The sequence below is a fragment of the Oryctolagus cuniculus genome, chromosome 5, assembly GCF_051225735.1.
Source record: "Oryctolagus cuniculus isolate XC-2025 breed Fujian yellow rabbit chromosome 5, ASM5122573v1, whole genome shotgun sequence".
Taxonomy (NCBI): Eukaryota; Metazoa; Chordata; class Mammalia; order Lagomorpha; family Leporidae; genus Oryctolagus; species Oryctolagus cuniculus.
The window spans coordinates 138,124,427-138,139,881 of NC_142871.1; positions in this window are offsets into that span (position 1 = coordinate 138,124,427).

Here is a 15,455-nt window from a genome sequence, read left to right on the forward strand (position 1 = left end):
TATTTATCAGTTCTCTGGCCATGCATCATATTTTACTTCCCAGAGATCTCCATACCATTGCTCTGCCTTAAAGTGTCACACTGATGCATTGATGACATTATGTTGATTGTACCTAGTGAGCAACAAGCAGCATTACTCATGACTCGCTGGAAAGACATTCACATGGGAAAATGTGAGCTATAAACTCGACAAAAATTCAGAGGCCTCCTACCTCAGTGAAATTCTGTGGCTCCTCTGGTGTGGGCATGCTGAACTACCTCTTTGAAGTTGTTCCCTCTGGCCCCTTGTACAACTGAAAATGCCAGGTAAGACTTTTGGAATTAGAGGCAACATATTTCTTATCTGGGTGTGCTACTCTGACCATTTACCAGGTGACACAGAAGCCGCTACCATACAATGGGGCTCAGAACAAGAAACAGCTCCTGCCACTTAAGCTGCTCTTCCATGGGGCCCATTGGAGCAAGCAGACCCAGTGGAACTTAAAGCAGCAGATGTGGGTATTGATGGAGCCTTTGGCAGATGTCATTAGAGGAGTCAGATTGTTGGCCCACAGGATGATGGAGCAAAACCCTACCATTCTCTTTGGAAAACTACACTCCTTTTGAGAAATGGCTCTTGGCTTCCTATTGGGCCTTAGTAGAGACTGAACACATACTGATGGGCAAGCAAGACACCATGCAACCTGAGTCGCCCCCATGAACTGGTGTTAGAGGTAAAACAATGACAAAGGAGACGACGTTGGTCCTAGTATCACATAGAATTTCCATGCAGACAAGGCAGTGAGCAAAGCAAGATATATTAAAGTCAGAAACCTCCTGCCATGGTAACCAGCAGGCAGGGTTCTAGAGAGGCCGACCTGAGAAGCTGGTAGAAGTGGTGTCTTTAATGCATAATTCAGGGAACAATCAATCAAAGGGTGGAGACAAAACCCATCAGAGGGTCAGATTTTATTCCTGTCTATCCCACTTATGATAAAACAGAAAAGCCATCAGAAGGGTGGGATAGGTGACTTCTTCTTTCTAGGTTCATGATAAAACTATAGACTCAGAAGGGTGGGATCTGCTTTCTTCTTTCTAAAGGAAGCTTCTGAAGAGAAACCTGCATCTTGTTAACTCGCAAAGGGACTACCCTTTTATTATTCCAAGGGTACCTGACATAACTACTACCTATTATCCCATCTAACTGTCACACTGGCTGTGAGCTGATTCAGAGGCTGCACAGTAGGGCATGCACAGCCCCACTCCATCATCACATGGGAGAGTGTACTGCACGCAGCACCCACTGAGCAGGCCCTGCATTCACAGCTGAGTTACAGGAAGACACGGCCCAATGCCCATGGCCCCTCCCTCACACAGCATTGCCTTTCCCCACCCAGTCTGTGCCTGTGGTCCCATGGGAGCTCCTAGGATCCCCTGACAGGGGAGAGAAGGCTCAGCCTGACTTACAAATGGCTCTGACCGCAGGCAGGCACCACCCAGTGGGCAGTGGCAGCACTGCAGCCCCTTTCTGGGACGTCAGTGAGCACCAGGGGTGAAGAGCACCTGACTGCTCACTTGACTGGGGAAAAACACCCAGGCCTGCGAGTATTTGCCAGTTCACAGGCTGTGACCAATAGTGTGATGGGCTGGCTGAGGAGTTGGCTGGAAGATTCTTGGAAATTTGTAACAAGGACATTTGAGGAAAGGCTCTGTGGACAGATGTCTCTGACTGTACAGAAAGTGGATACTTGTGTTTCCCATGAATGCTTCCCCAAGGACGTGCTCAGCAGAGGAGGGTGGTGATGACCAAGTGCTGGGATCTGGAGCTGGACAGTAACTGAGGGGGCACAGGAGGGGCTGATGATAATCCTTACCTTCATGTGGATGTGATCTGTAGCAACATCACAGCTGTCAATCACTCAAGCCCTGGGAGTCCCTTTGAGGCAAGGAGGGCGGAGGCCAAATGCACTGTGAGAAGTGGACACAAAGCCAAGGGTGTGCATCTTATTTTGCATTTGTAGTAAGGAAAGGCAGGGGAGTGAGACCTTGGCTGTCCAGACTGAGTAGATGGAGACAGAGTGGTGGAAAGGATTCTTGAAGAAGACTCTGCAGACAGGAGACGGAACCTCAGCCAGGAAGATCAGTTACATGGGCAGGAGAACAGGAAGGGACCAAAACACCTCACAAGAAACCTGCTGTCAGAGAAGGAGGATCGATACAAGTACAGAAGCATTGTGTATGTTCAGACTGCAGAAAAACTCGAAACATCACCTTATTTAAAGAAAAAAGGAGCATTCAGCATAAGTGGTTGGATAACCCACAGTTCAGAAGCCCAAAACTCACATTCAATAGCAGGCTTGAGTCCTGGCTGTTCTACTTCTGAACCAGCTTCCTGCTAATGCATTCTGGGAGGCAGCAGATGAGGACTCAAGAGCTGGGACCCTGACACCCATGTGGGGACCTGAATGGAGTTCCCGCTCCTGGCTTTGGCCTGGCCCAGCACTGGCTGACTGGCTGTTCCAGGAGTGAACCAGTGGATGGAAGAGCACTTTCTCTCTCTCTCTCTCTCTCTCTCTCTCTCTCTATCTCTCTCTCTATCTCTCTATCTCCCTCTCCCCTCTTGCTCCTTTGTTCTGCCTTACAATAGATGAAAATAAAATCACTACTTTCTTTCAAAGGAAAACTATAATCTATCACATTGAAAGAAGCCTGTGATATCATCCTCACCCCTGAATTCATCCCTCAAGGAGTCCCCTTGCAAATCTCAGGTCAGTTTCTGCAGTGGGCAGAGCCTCCCAGCTCCCTCAGTGCTGGCCAAGTGCCATCCTCCCCCAGTCACCCCAGTGCCCTGCACTCTGCACAGTTCCTCCCTCACACGCATTCCCTCAGGTTCTCCCTCTGTCCTTCTCTCCACACAATCTCCACTGTTCCTACTCAGCCTCTTATGTTCTAGTTTCTTTGTACTGTTAGTAATATTTGCAGTCTTACCGATGGCATGATCTACACCCTGACACCATGCTAGGCTCTGGCCCCACCGCCATTGCTGGAAGCCAGGTGACCCCATGGCCCAACCACAAGTGTCAGCTCCACCCCCACCCTAATGGGATTTGCTGCTCCTACTTCCCTGCCTGCCCCCACAAAGTTTTTTTTAACTTTTATTTAATGAATATAAATTTCCAAAGTACAGCTTATGGATTACAATGGCCCCATAACGTCCCTCCCACCTGCAACCCTCCCCTTCCCCACTCCCTCTCCCCTTCCATTCACATGAGGATTCATTTTCGATTCTCTTTATCTACAGAAGATCAGTTTAGCATACATTAAGTAAAGATTTCAACAGTTTGCTCCCACACAGAAGCATAAAGTGAAAAATAATAGATGATTTTTTAAATGATGAGGAAATCAGATCAGACCTATTTTCATGTTTAATCCCAGTGAGAGTCAAGTTAGGAATTGATAATTTCTTTTTTTTTTTTTTTTACAGAAGATCAGTTTAGTATACATTAAGTAAAGATTTCAACAGTTTGCTCCCCCATAGAAACACAAAGTGAAATATACTGTTTGAGTACTCGTTATAGCATTAAATCTCAATGTACAGCACATTAAGGACAGAGATCCTACATGAGGAGTAAGTGCACAGTGACTCCTGTTGTTGACTTTACAAATTGACACTCCTGATTATGGCATCAGTAATCTCCTTATGATCCAGTCATGAGATTCCAAGGCTATGGAAGCCTTTTGAGTTCTCCGACTCTTATCTTGTTTAGACAAGGTCATAGTCAAAGTGGAGGTTCTCTCCTCCCTTCAGAGAAAGGTACCTCCTTCATTGAAGACCTGTTCTTTCTGCTGGGATCCCACTCACAGAGATCTTTCATTTAGGTGGTTTTTTTTTTTTTTTTTTTTTTTTGTCAGAGTGTCTTGGCTTTCCATGCCTGAAATACTCTCATGGGCTTTTCAGCCAGATCCAAATGGCTTTAGGGCTGATTCTGAGGCCAGAGTGCTATTTAGGACATCTGCCATTCTATGAGTCTGCTGAGTATCTCGCTTCCCATGTTGGATCACTCTCCCCTTTATTTATTCTATCGGTTAGTATTAGCAGGTACTAGACTTATTTATGTGCTCCCTTTGACTCTTAGTCCTTTCATTATGATCAATTGTGAACTGAAATTGATCACTTGGAATAGTGAGATGGCATTGGTACATGCCACCTTGATGGGATTGAATTGGAGTCCCCTGGTATGTTTCTAACTCTACGATTTGGGGCAAGTCAGCTTGCGCATGTCCCAAATTGTACATCTCTTCCCTCTCTTATTCCCACTCTTATGTTTAACAGGGATCACATTTCAGTTAAATTTCAACACTTAAGAATAACTGTGTATTAATTACAGAATTAAACCAGTCATATTAAGTAGAACAGACAAAAAAAACTACTAAGAGGGATAACGTATTAAGTTGTTCATTAACAGTCAGGGCTATGCTGATCAAATCACCATTTCTCATAGTGTCCATTTCACTTCAACAGGTTTCCTTTTTGGTGTTCAGTCAGTTGTCACCGATCAGGGAGAACATATGGTATTTGTCCCTTTGGGACTGTCTTATCTCGCTCAGCATGATGTGTTCCAGATTCCTCCATTTTGTTGCAAATGACTGGATTTCATTGTTTCTTACTGCGGTATAGTATTCTAAAGAGTACATATCACAAAATTTCTTTATCCAGTCCTCCGATGATGGGCATTTGGGTTGATTCCAGGTCTCAGCTATTGTGAATTGTGCTGCAATAAACATTAGGGTGCAGACCGCTTTTTTGTTTGGCAATTTAAATTCCTTTGGGTAAATCCCAAGGAGTGGGATGGCTGGGTCGAACGGTAGGGTTATATTCAGGTTTCTCCAGACTGACTTCCATAGTGGCTTGACCAGTTTGCATTCCCACCAACAGTGGGTTAGTGTCCCTTTTTCCCCACATCCTCGCCAGCATCTGTTGTTGGTAGATTTCTGTATGTGAGCCATTCTAACCGGGGTGAGGTGAAACCTCATTGTGGTTTTGATTTGCATTTCCCTGATTGCTAGTGATCTTGAACATTTTTTCATGTGCCTGTTGGCCATTTGGATTTCCTCTTTTGAAAAATGTCTATTGAGGTCCTTAACCTATCTCTTAAGTGGGTTGTTTGTTTTGTTTTCGTGGAGTTTCTTGATCTCTTTGTAGATTCTGGTTATTAACCCTTTATCTGTTGCATAGTTTGCAAATATTTTTTCCCATTCTGTCGGTTGTCTCTTCACTCTCCTGACTGTTTCTTTTGCAGTACAGAAACTTCTCAATTTGATGCAATCCCAATAGTTGATTTTGGCTTTGACTGTCTGTGCCTCCCGGGTCTTTTCCAGAAATTCTTTGCCTGTGCCAATATCTTGAAGGGTTTCTCCAATGTTCTCTAATAACTTGATGGTGTCAGGTCGTAGATTTAGGTCTTTAATTCATGTTGAGTGATTTTTGTGTAAGGTGTAAGGTAGGGGTCTTGCTTCATGCTTCTGCATGTGGAAATCCAGTTTTCCCAGCACCATTTATTGAATAGACTGTCCTTGCTCCAGGAATTGGTTTTAGATCCTTGATCAAATAGAAGTTGGCTGTAGATGTTTGGGTTGATTTCTGGTGTTTCAATTCTGTTCCATTGGTCTATCCATCTGTTTCTGTACCAGTACCATGCTGTTTTGATTACAACTGTCCTGTAGTATGTCCTGAAATCTGGTATTGTGATGCCCCCGGCTTTGTTTTTGTTGTACAAGATTGCTTTAGCTATTCGAGGTCTCTTGTGCCTCCCTATGAATTTCAGCATCATTTTTTCTAGATCTGAGAAGAATGTCTTTGGTATCTCGATTGGGATTGCATTGAATTTATAAATTGCTTTTGGGAGAATGGACATTTTGATGATGTTGATTCTTCCAATCCATGAGCATGGAAGATTTTTCCATTTTTTGGTATCCTCTTCTATTTCTTTCTTTAAGATTTTGTAATTCTCATCGTAGAGATCTTTAACGTCCTTGGTTAAGTTTATTCCAAGGTATTTGATTGTTTTTATAGCTATTGTGAATGGGATTGATCTTAGCAGTTCTTTCTCAGCCATGGCATTGCCTGTGTATACAAAGGCTGTTGATTTTTGTGCGTTGATTTTATATCCTGCCACTTTGCCAAACTCCTCTATGAGTTATAATAGTCTCTTAGTAGAGTTCTTTGGATCCTCTAAATAAAGAATAATATCATCTGCAAAGAGGGATAGTTTGACTTCTTCCTTCTCAATTTGTATTCCTTTCATTTCTTTTTCTTGTCTGATGGCTCTGGCTAAAACTTCCAGAACCATGTTAAATAGCAGTGGTGAGAGTGGGCATCCCTGTCTGGTACCAGATCTCAGTGGAAATGCTTCCAACTTTTCCCCATTCAATAGGATGCTGGCCGTGGGTTTTTCATAAACTGCTTTGATTATATTGAGGAATGTTCCTTCTATACCCAATTTGCTTAGAGTTTTCATCATGAAAGGGTGTTGAATTTTATCGAATGCTTTCTCTGCATCTATTGAGATAATCATACAGGTTTTCTTCTGCAGTCTGTTAATGTGGTGAATCACATTGATTGTTTTGCGAATGTTGAACCATCCCTGCATACCTGGGATAAATCCCACTTGGTCTGGGTGGATGAATTTCCTGATGTGTTGTTGTACTCTATTGGCCAGAATTTTATTGAGGATTTTTGCATCTATGTTCATCAGGGATATTGGTCTATAATTTTCTTTCAGTGCTGCATCTTTCTCTGGCTTAGGGATTAAGGTGATGCTGGCTTCATAGAAAGAATTTGGGAGGATTCCCTCTTTTTCGATTGTTCTGAATAGTTTGAGAAGAAATGGGATTAGTTCTTCTTTAAATGTCTGGTAGAATTCAGCAGTGAATCCGTCTGGTCCTGGGCTTTTCTTTGTTAGGAGGGCCTTTATTACTGTTTCAATTTCTGTTTCAGTTATGGTTCTATTTAGGTTTTCTATGTCTTCATGATTCAATTTAGGTAGATTGCATGTGTCCAGGAATCTATCCATTTCTGATAGATTTTCTTGTTTGCTGGCATACAAGTCCTTGTAGTAATTTCTGATGATTCTTTTTATTTCTGTGGTGTCTGTTGATATGTTTCCTGTTTTGTGTCTGATTTTATTGATTTGGGTCTTTTCTTTTTTTAGTTAGTTGGGCCAATGGGGTGTCAATTTTGTTTATTTTTTCAAAAAACCAGCTCCTCATTTGGCTGATTTTTTGTAATGTTTTTTTGGATTCAATCCTGTTGATTTCTTCTCTGATTTTAATTATTTCTCTTCTCCTACTAGATTTGGGTCTGGTTTGCTGCAGTTTTTCTAGGTCCTTGAGATGTGCTGAAAGCTCATTTATTTGGTGTCTTTCCAATTTCTTGATATAGGCCATTATTGCTATAAACTTGCCTCTGAATACTGCTTTTGCTGTATCCCATAAGTTTTGATATGTTGTGTTGTTATCCTCATTTACTTCCAGAAAGTTTCTGATTTCTCTTTTGATTTCTTGAATGACCCAGTGTTCATTCAGGAGCATGTTGTTTAGTCTCCATGTGTTTGCATACTTTCTGGGATTTCCTGAGTTGCTAATTTCCAGCTTCATTCCTTTATGGTCTGAGAAGCTGCATGGTATGATTCTAATTCTTTTAAATTTGCTGAGACTTGCTTTATGGCCTAGTATGTGATCACTCCTAGAGAAGGTTCCATGCATTGCTGAGAAGAATGTAAAGTCTTTAGATGTAGGATTGAAAGTTCTGTAGATATCTGTTAGATCCATTTGGGCAATAGTGTCAATTAAATCTGCTGTTTCCTTGTTGATCTTCTGTCCGGATGATCTATCTATTTCTGAGAGTGGAGTATTGAAGTCCCCCAGTACTATTGTATTGGAATCTAAGTCTCCCTTGAAGTCCCTTAACATATCTTTTAAATAGACCGGTGCCCTGTAATTAGGTGCATATACATTTATAATAGTTACATCTTCCTGTTGAATTGAACCCTTAATCATTATATAGTGCCCCTCTTTGTCTCTCTTAACAGTTTTTGTATTAAAGTTTATTTTGTCTGATATTAATATGGCTACACCTGCTTTTTTGTTGGTTTCTGTTGGCATGGAATATCTTTTTCCAACCTTTCACTTTCAGTCTGCATGCATCTTTGTTAGAGAGATGTGTTTCTTGTAGGCAACAAATAGTTGGGTGTTGTTCCTTAAGCCAGTCAGCCAATCAGTGTCTTTTAACTGAAGAGTTAAGTCCATTAATGTTTAATGTGACTACTGATACATAGTGACTTTGCCCTGCCATTTTCCCGGAGATATTTTCTAGTATATGCTTTGAGCTTCCCATGCTCTTTTACTGGTAGGTGTTCTTCCTTTCCCTTCTTTCATATTGAGGGCCGTGTTTCTGTGTTTCTGAGTGTAGCACATCCTTAAGTATCTTTTGCAGGGCCGGACGAGTGGCGGCAAAGTCTTTCAATTTGTTTGCTATGAAAGGTCTTTATTTCACCTTCATTCACAAAGGAGAGCTTAGCAGGATATAATATTCTGGGCTGGCAATTTTTCTCTCTTAGTACCTGGGCTATGTCTCGCCATTCCCTCCTAGCCTGTAGGGTTTCTGATGAGAAGTCTGCTGTGAGTCTAATTGGAGATCCTCTGAGAGTAATCTGGCGTTTCTCTCTTGCACATTTTAGGATCTTTTCTTTATGTTTCACTGTGGTGAGTTTAATTACAACGTGTCGTGGTGAGGATCTCTTTTGGTCTTGTTTACTGGGGGTTCTATGAGCTTCCTGTACTAGGATGTCTCTGTCCTTCTCCAAACCCGGAAAGTTCTCTGCTAGTATCTCACAAAAAGGCCTTCTAATCCTTTCTCTCTCTCCATGCCTTCAGGAACTCCTAGAACTCGAATGTTGTTTTTTTTTTAATAGTATCCTGTAGATTCCCAACAATATGTTTTAGATTTCTAATTTCCTCTTCTTTTCTTTGGTTTGACTATATGTTTTCCTGTGCTGTCTTCTAAGTCCGATATTGTCTCTTCTGTTTCACTGACTCTGTTTTTAGACTTTCTAATGTGTTTTTCATTTGATCTATTGAGCTCTTCATTTCATTTTGATTTCTCTTCACTATCACACTTTCCTGTTCTACTAGTTTCTGCATTTCATTTTGATTCTTCCTTAAAATTTCATTTTCACGAGAGAGATTTTCAATCTTGTCCAATAAGGATTTCTGTAGTTCAAGGGTTTGCTTTTGAAAACTTCTAAATGTTCTTATCATAAATTTTTTGAAATATGTATCTTGCATTTCTTCTATCTCATCATCTTCATAATCTTGGCTTGGGGTCTTTTGTTTATTTGGAGGCATCATAGTTTCATCATTGATCTTGTTCCCTCGATTTTTGTGTTTGTTGGTTGGCATTGTTAATTCTTCTTCCCTCACTGTGAGTTGTTTTTTTTTTTATTATTATTTATTTATACTATGTCCATGTTAAGTGGACTGCCTGCTATTGGAGGAGCCTTGGAGGCTTGAGATGGGTGTGGCCTGAGAGTTCTGCTTGGTTCTTCCAGGTTACGGGTGTGCAAAGGTGACACCCTCAGGTTATGCGTGGTAAATCTCTCTCTTTTTATTTATTTATTTAGTTAGTTAGTTAGTTAGTTTATTTTTTATTCAGGAGGTAAGTAATACCGCACGGCTGAGCAGAATTGATGGTATTTAGCTTCCGATCTCTGACTTCTACCCAAAGAGTCTGTGCTGGTTCAGTTTCTGCTGCAGACTCCCACTGGGTTGCCTAGGCTACTGAGCCTTAGCTCTCCCCTCTTGTTATGTATATCCCGAGTGGGGCCTGCTCTTTGTCTCTTTCTTGCCTTTGCAAGGTTGGCGGAGAGAGAAACTTGTTTGTACCAGTACCCCCCACCCTTTTTTTTTCTTTTATTTTCCTTCTCTCCTGTAGTCAGTCTGGTGAACTTTCCTGCCCCAAAGCCCGCTTCCCTCTAGATTCTGTCTGCCGTTTCCCCACCAATGTCTCCAGTTACTGAGCTCACCTTCCCTTCCAGTGCTGATGTGTGGACTTGGAGCCCTGGGCGTCCCTGCTCTCCCCGCTGGTGTCTGTGTGACATCCACTCCCCTTCCTGCACTGGCACGCAGACCTGCAGCTCCAGCAGCTCGGCTTCCACGCAGTGGGTGACCTTGCTCTCCCAGTAGGTCCTCCAAGTCACAGCCACTAGATCCAGAAGAGTTTCCTCTGCAATTTTTTCCTGATCCTTTTTCTGAGGCTACCATAACTCCACTTTCATTAAACTAAGTTTTCCCAGACTATCGGTGCATGCCCTCACTATTCCGCCATCTTGCTCCCCCCCCAGGATTAAATAATTTAAAAATGTTTTTGACAGGTAGTGGGAGCGCAATAGGAGAGAGAGAGACCGCATCTGTTGGTTCACTCTCCACCTGCCAGCAATATGCAGAGCTGTGTCAGGCCCATACCAGGAGCTGGCACCAGATCCAGGTTTCCTATGTGGATACCAGAATCCCAACCCCTTGGTGCTGCCTCTCAGGGTTTCTGTTGGATAAAACTGGAGTCCATAGTTGGAGTTGGGTATTGAACCCAAATATTTCAAATTTGGGCATTAGTATCTTAATTACTATGCAAAATCCTGTTCCTGCCTTTTAAAATAAATATATTTGTTTGAGGACCGGTAATATGGTATAGTGGATAAAGATACTGCCTGTAATGACAATGTCCCATAAGGGTGCTGGTTCATGTCCTGGCTACTCCACTTCTGATCCAGCTCCCTGCTAATGAACGTTGGAAGGCCATGGGGAATTCTAGTGCTCTGGCCATGCATCCTTGTGGGAGACCCTGAAGAAGTTCCTGGCTCCTGCCTTCGGACTAACCTAGCTCTGGCTGTTGGGGCCACATGGAGAGTGGACCAGTGGATGGCAGACCTCTCTCTCTCTCTCTCTCTCTCTCTCAGCCCTTCTGTCTCTTCCTCTCTGTAACTCTGCCTTTCAAATAAATAAAATAAATCTTTAAAAATATATGTTTGATAGGGAGGGAGAGCAGGAGGATGAGAGAGAGAGACAGAGACAGTCACCAAATGCCTGCAATGGCAGTAGCTGTATCAGGGCTTTGCTGGGTTCTAATCTTGTTCCTGTGTCCACTCCCCCATCCCCTTGCCTCCCCCTGTGCGAGGCTAGCACACTGCTCTCCCTGAGGACTCCTCAGACTCTGACTGTGGATGGAGCCTTTGCTTTGGTCAGCACCTGCCTCTCTCCTCCCCAGGGATGAGATGGAGGTGGAGGAGATGCAGAGGCCTTGGGGAGGTCAGGGAGAGGCTTCCTGTGCTTTCTTTCTTGTCTTCCCAGGGAGGCGGGGCTCAGCTGGTCCTTAAGCCCCTGTGTTGTCAGCTGAGGAAGGACAGGGGCAGGTCCTGCCTGGTATTGGGGCCACTGTTGGTGACTATGTCCCATGACAGTGGGGTTCACGGTCTGAGTTTGAGTGGAAGGTTGATGTCGTGTATGTCTTTTTTCTCCTATCCCAGACCTTTCCATGCTCACTGCTTCTCTGGGCACCTGTGAATCCCCTTGGCTTCCACCATAGCTTCTGGGGACTTCTGGGTCCTCATTTTCCCATGTGCAGGTTACAAGGGTCCCTGTGCTCTCCCCAGACACCTTCTCCTGACAGTTTCCTACTCCACAGTACATGCAGCAGCCAACCACGTGACTGCAGGAGGTTTCTATTTGTTGCCAGAAAAATGACCTTGGACTTGGTGGAATCCACAAATATTGATGTATTGACTTAGTGCTCTGTAGGTCAGAAGTCAGAGAGAGGTCTTGTTGGACTAAAATCAAGGCAGGACTACTTTCCTTTCTGGAAGCTTCACCTCCTTTAGCATCTGGAGCACCTCTGCACGGCTTGGTTCATGGTCCCAGTCCTCTGTCTTCAAAGCCAGCAATGTGACATCTTTCTGGTCCTGCTTCCAGCATCATATAAGTTTCCTTGACCACACACTTGTAACATGGTTCTGTGCTTTCTGGGTTCATTTGATAAAATTAGACACCAGGAGTCACATCCTAATTTCAAAGTCTTTCATCTTTATCCCATTTGCAAAGTTCAACAAAGCCACAGGGCTCTATAGATTAGGACTTGGAAATCTTTGGAATTCGTTCTCTAAGTTCAACTAAGCCAGTTGTAGCAAACTCACCTATGGCTTTGAAGCAGCCTACACATTCAGCTTAATAAGCACCAAAAGGGCCGGCGCCGCGGCTCACTAGGCTAATCCTCCGCCTAGCGGCGCCGGCACACCGGGTTCTAGTCCCGGTCGGGGCGCCGGATTCTGTCCCGGTTGCCCCTCTTCCAGGCCAGCCCTCTGCTGTGGCCAGGGAGTGCAGTGGAGGATGGCCCAGGTGCTTGGGCCCTGCACCCCATGGGAGACCAGGAAAAGCACCTGGCTCCTGGCTCCTGCCATCGGATCAGCGCGGTGCGCCGGCCGCAGCGCACCAGCCATGGCGGCCATTGGAGGGTGAACCAACGGCAAAAGGAAGACCTTTCTCTCTGTCTCTCTCTCTCACTGTCCACTCTGCCTGTCAAAAAAAAAAATAAGCACCAAAAGAAAAGGGAGATGCTGGAAATTTTGATTTCCCCAGTACTTTCCTAAGAGAACTGAGCTCTGAGGATGGTTTTATGGCTGGGAACTTGAGAAAGCACAATGTGATGATGAAATCTGAGCAATAACTTTTCTCTGCAGATCAGGGTTCAGCAACTCAGTTTCTGGGTGTTAAGCTTTATGGATTAGCCTTCCTAGAAATGCTGCAGCATGGTGTGTGTGTGTGTGTGTGTGTGTGTGTGTGACACAATCCATCAGCTGACTGTATCCCAACACCTTCCCCCCATCACTCCCACATCAAGAGCAGGTGCTGAGCTGACATGCACAGTCGGTGCAGACCCCTGATGTGAACTTTGTGTTCTTTTGTAGACTGGCAGAAGGAACAGTTCCAGGCCTGTGAGTGACTTCATGTTCTTTCTGGGTGCTCCTCTCTGTGGCCCCCATGGCTCTGGCCTCTCCTTCAGTTCTCTGTGCTGGTACAGATGCTGGCACCAGCAACTGTGGTGTGCTGGGGTCTGAAGTCACAGGAAGAAAGCTGGGACTGGTCCTGAGGGACTTTGTGACAGGCCTGACCCTCAAGGCGGTCTCTCGGTTCCTCTTCCTGATGGAGGCCATGGGCTGAAATCACAGGACCGCATCTCATGGGTATTGCCCCTCTCCCCTGCAGCTGGGTGGGTGGTTGCGCATCCTTGTTATGGGGCAGGATGGAGCTTACAAGATCGGGATCTCTCCCTGCAGGGCCTGTCACTCTGGATCCAGAGTCCACCCATAATAATCTTGCCTTCTTTCCTGACAAGATGAGTGTGACCTGAAATGACACCCCTGTGGACTCAAAATATTACTGCCCTGTGTGGGGCCTTAAGGGCATCACATCAGGAAGATACTACTGGTAGGTGGAGATAAGGAGGGGAGAGGGCAGCAGCTGGGCTTGGAGGTAGGTAGGGAGCCTGTGACAAGCACAAGCTCTTATACAGAGTCTCCAGATATAGGGTTCTAGATTGTGGGGCAGGTTGACAACGGCTAACTTGCCTGGATTAAGCCTCAGCAGTGTCTATCCCTTAGGCGGGATCCACGCAGGGTGGGGGTTTTCCTGGACTACAGTGAGGGGGATGTCTCCTTCTACAACATGACTGACGGCTCCCACATTTTCTCCTCCCCCCCAGCTTCTTTCTCTGGAACCCTCTTTCCATACTTCATGCTTGGGGAGACATGACCCTGAGCATCTGCCCCACAGAGGGGGGGTCTGAGGGGCTCCCTGTGCCCCTTAGCAAGTCTCCTTCTTTGGAGGAGGCTGGGAGGCCCCCAGGGGAGGGGCTCAGCTCAGGCTCTGGAGTGGATGGAGCTCCCCCAGGGGCTGAGTCTCCATTGCTGCCCTGAGCCCCATAGGGGCCCTCACTGCCCTGACTCCTCAGTGAGACTCTTGCTGGGGCTGCAGGTTCCTGGGACAAAGTCTCTGGGGCAAGTCCTCGATGGCCAAGAGCTTTCTTGTCTAAAAGTCTTTCCTGGGATTTAATTTCACTTTGATATGAATGGGACTGAGGGCTGAGTTACTGTGCCCAACAAAGTAGAGTTGAATTGTGCAGCTTGAATCTGAGCAGAGGGATGGAGAGGACGGTGGTCCCAGCTGTGTCCTGAGAGGATTTGCCCCATGTGATGACAACAGTTTGCCATCCAAAAATTTCCACGGATAGGAATGACTTACAGAGTCATAATGGAAAGGAACATCGTGGTCTACTTTGTTTATTTCCCTTTCTGGAATGGAGGAAACACACGTGTGTTTCCACACCTCAATAAATGTCTATTACCAGTGAATAAATTGTGCTGTGTTATTTTAGGAGTCTAAGGATGAGGGCCTGGATTCCCCTTTTGGGTCCACACTGTAGCTTGGAAACAAGAGAGCTGCTGGCAGGGTAAGCGGTAAGTGCCTGAGTGAGATGACAGTGAAGGAGAGAATGTTCAGATGCAAGTCCAACTGCAGACCCCTGTGGCCATGCGCATGGTTCTGGTTAATCAGTGCATTGTCCCTCAGTGCTGCCAAGTCCAACTGTCACAGGGAGGGGAAAACCGTAGCAAACAAAAAGCAGTAGGAGCATTGAGTGTTAGGAAAATGGCGCAGTCTTATCTATGGCGCGATCTACACCCTGACACCATCCTAGGCTCTAGCCCCCACCACCATTGCTAGAAGCCAGGTGGCCACATGGCCCAACCACCAGTGTCAAGCTCCACCCACATCCTAATGGGATTCGCTGCTCCTGCTTCCCTGCCTGCCTTCTGGCAAAGTTTTAAAAGGACCTGTTCCTGAGCACGTGGCTCTCTCCTCTCTCTTGCTCCCCTCTCTCACTCTCCCTCTCTCTCTCTATCGCTCTCTTGGTCTCTGCTCTCTGCTCTCCCCTCACCTCTCTTGGCTCTCTCCCCTCTTCCTCTCTTCCTCTCTCTCTCTCTCTCTCTCTCTCTGTCTGTCTCTCTCTCCTTCTCTCTGTTACACTCTTTTTCTTTCTTCTTCCTCCCCCCTTCCCTCTGGCCTGCTGGGTTTTCCCAATAAACCCTTCCCCTTACTCCGGTGTTTGGTGTGTTTTGTGATGATCTTACACTGGTTCTGAAATCCGGGACCTTACACTGGTGCCATGACTCGGATCGTCACAAAACACACCAAACACTAGAGTAAGGGAAAGGGTTTATTGGGGAAAACCCAGCAGGCCGGAGGGAAGGGGCAAGGAGGGAAAAAGAGAGTGTAAGAGAGAGAGGAGACCAGAGAGAGCAAAGAGAAGAGAGAAGAGAGAGTGAGCAAGAGAGAGCAAGGCAAGAGAGAGGAGAGAGTGAGTGAGAGAGGGAG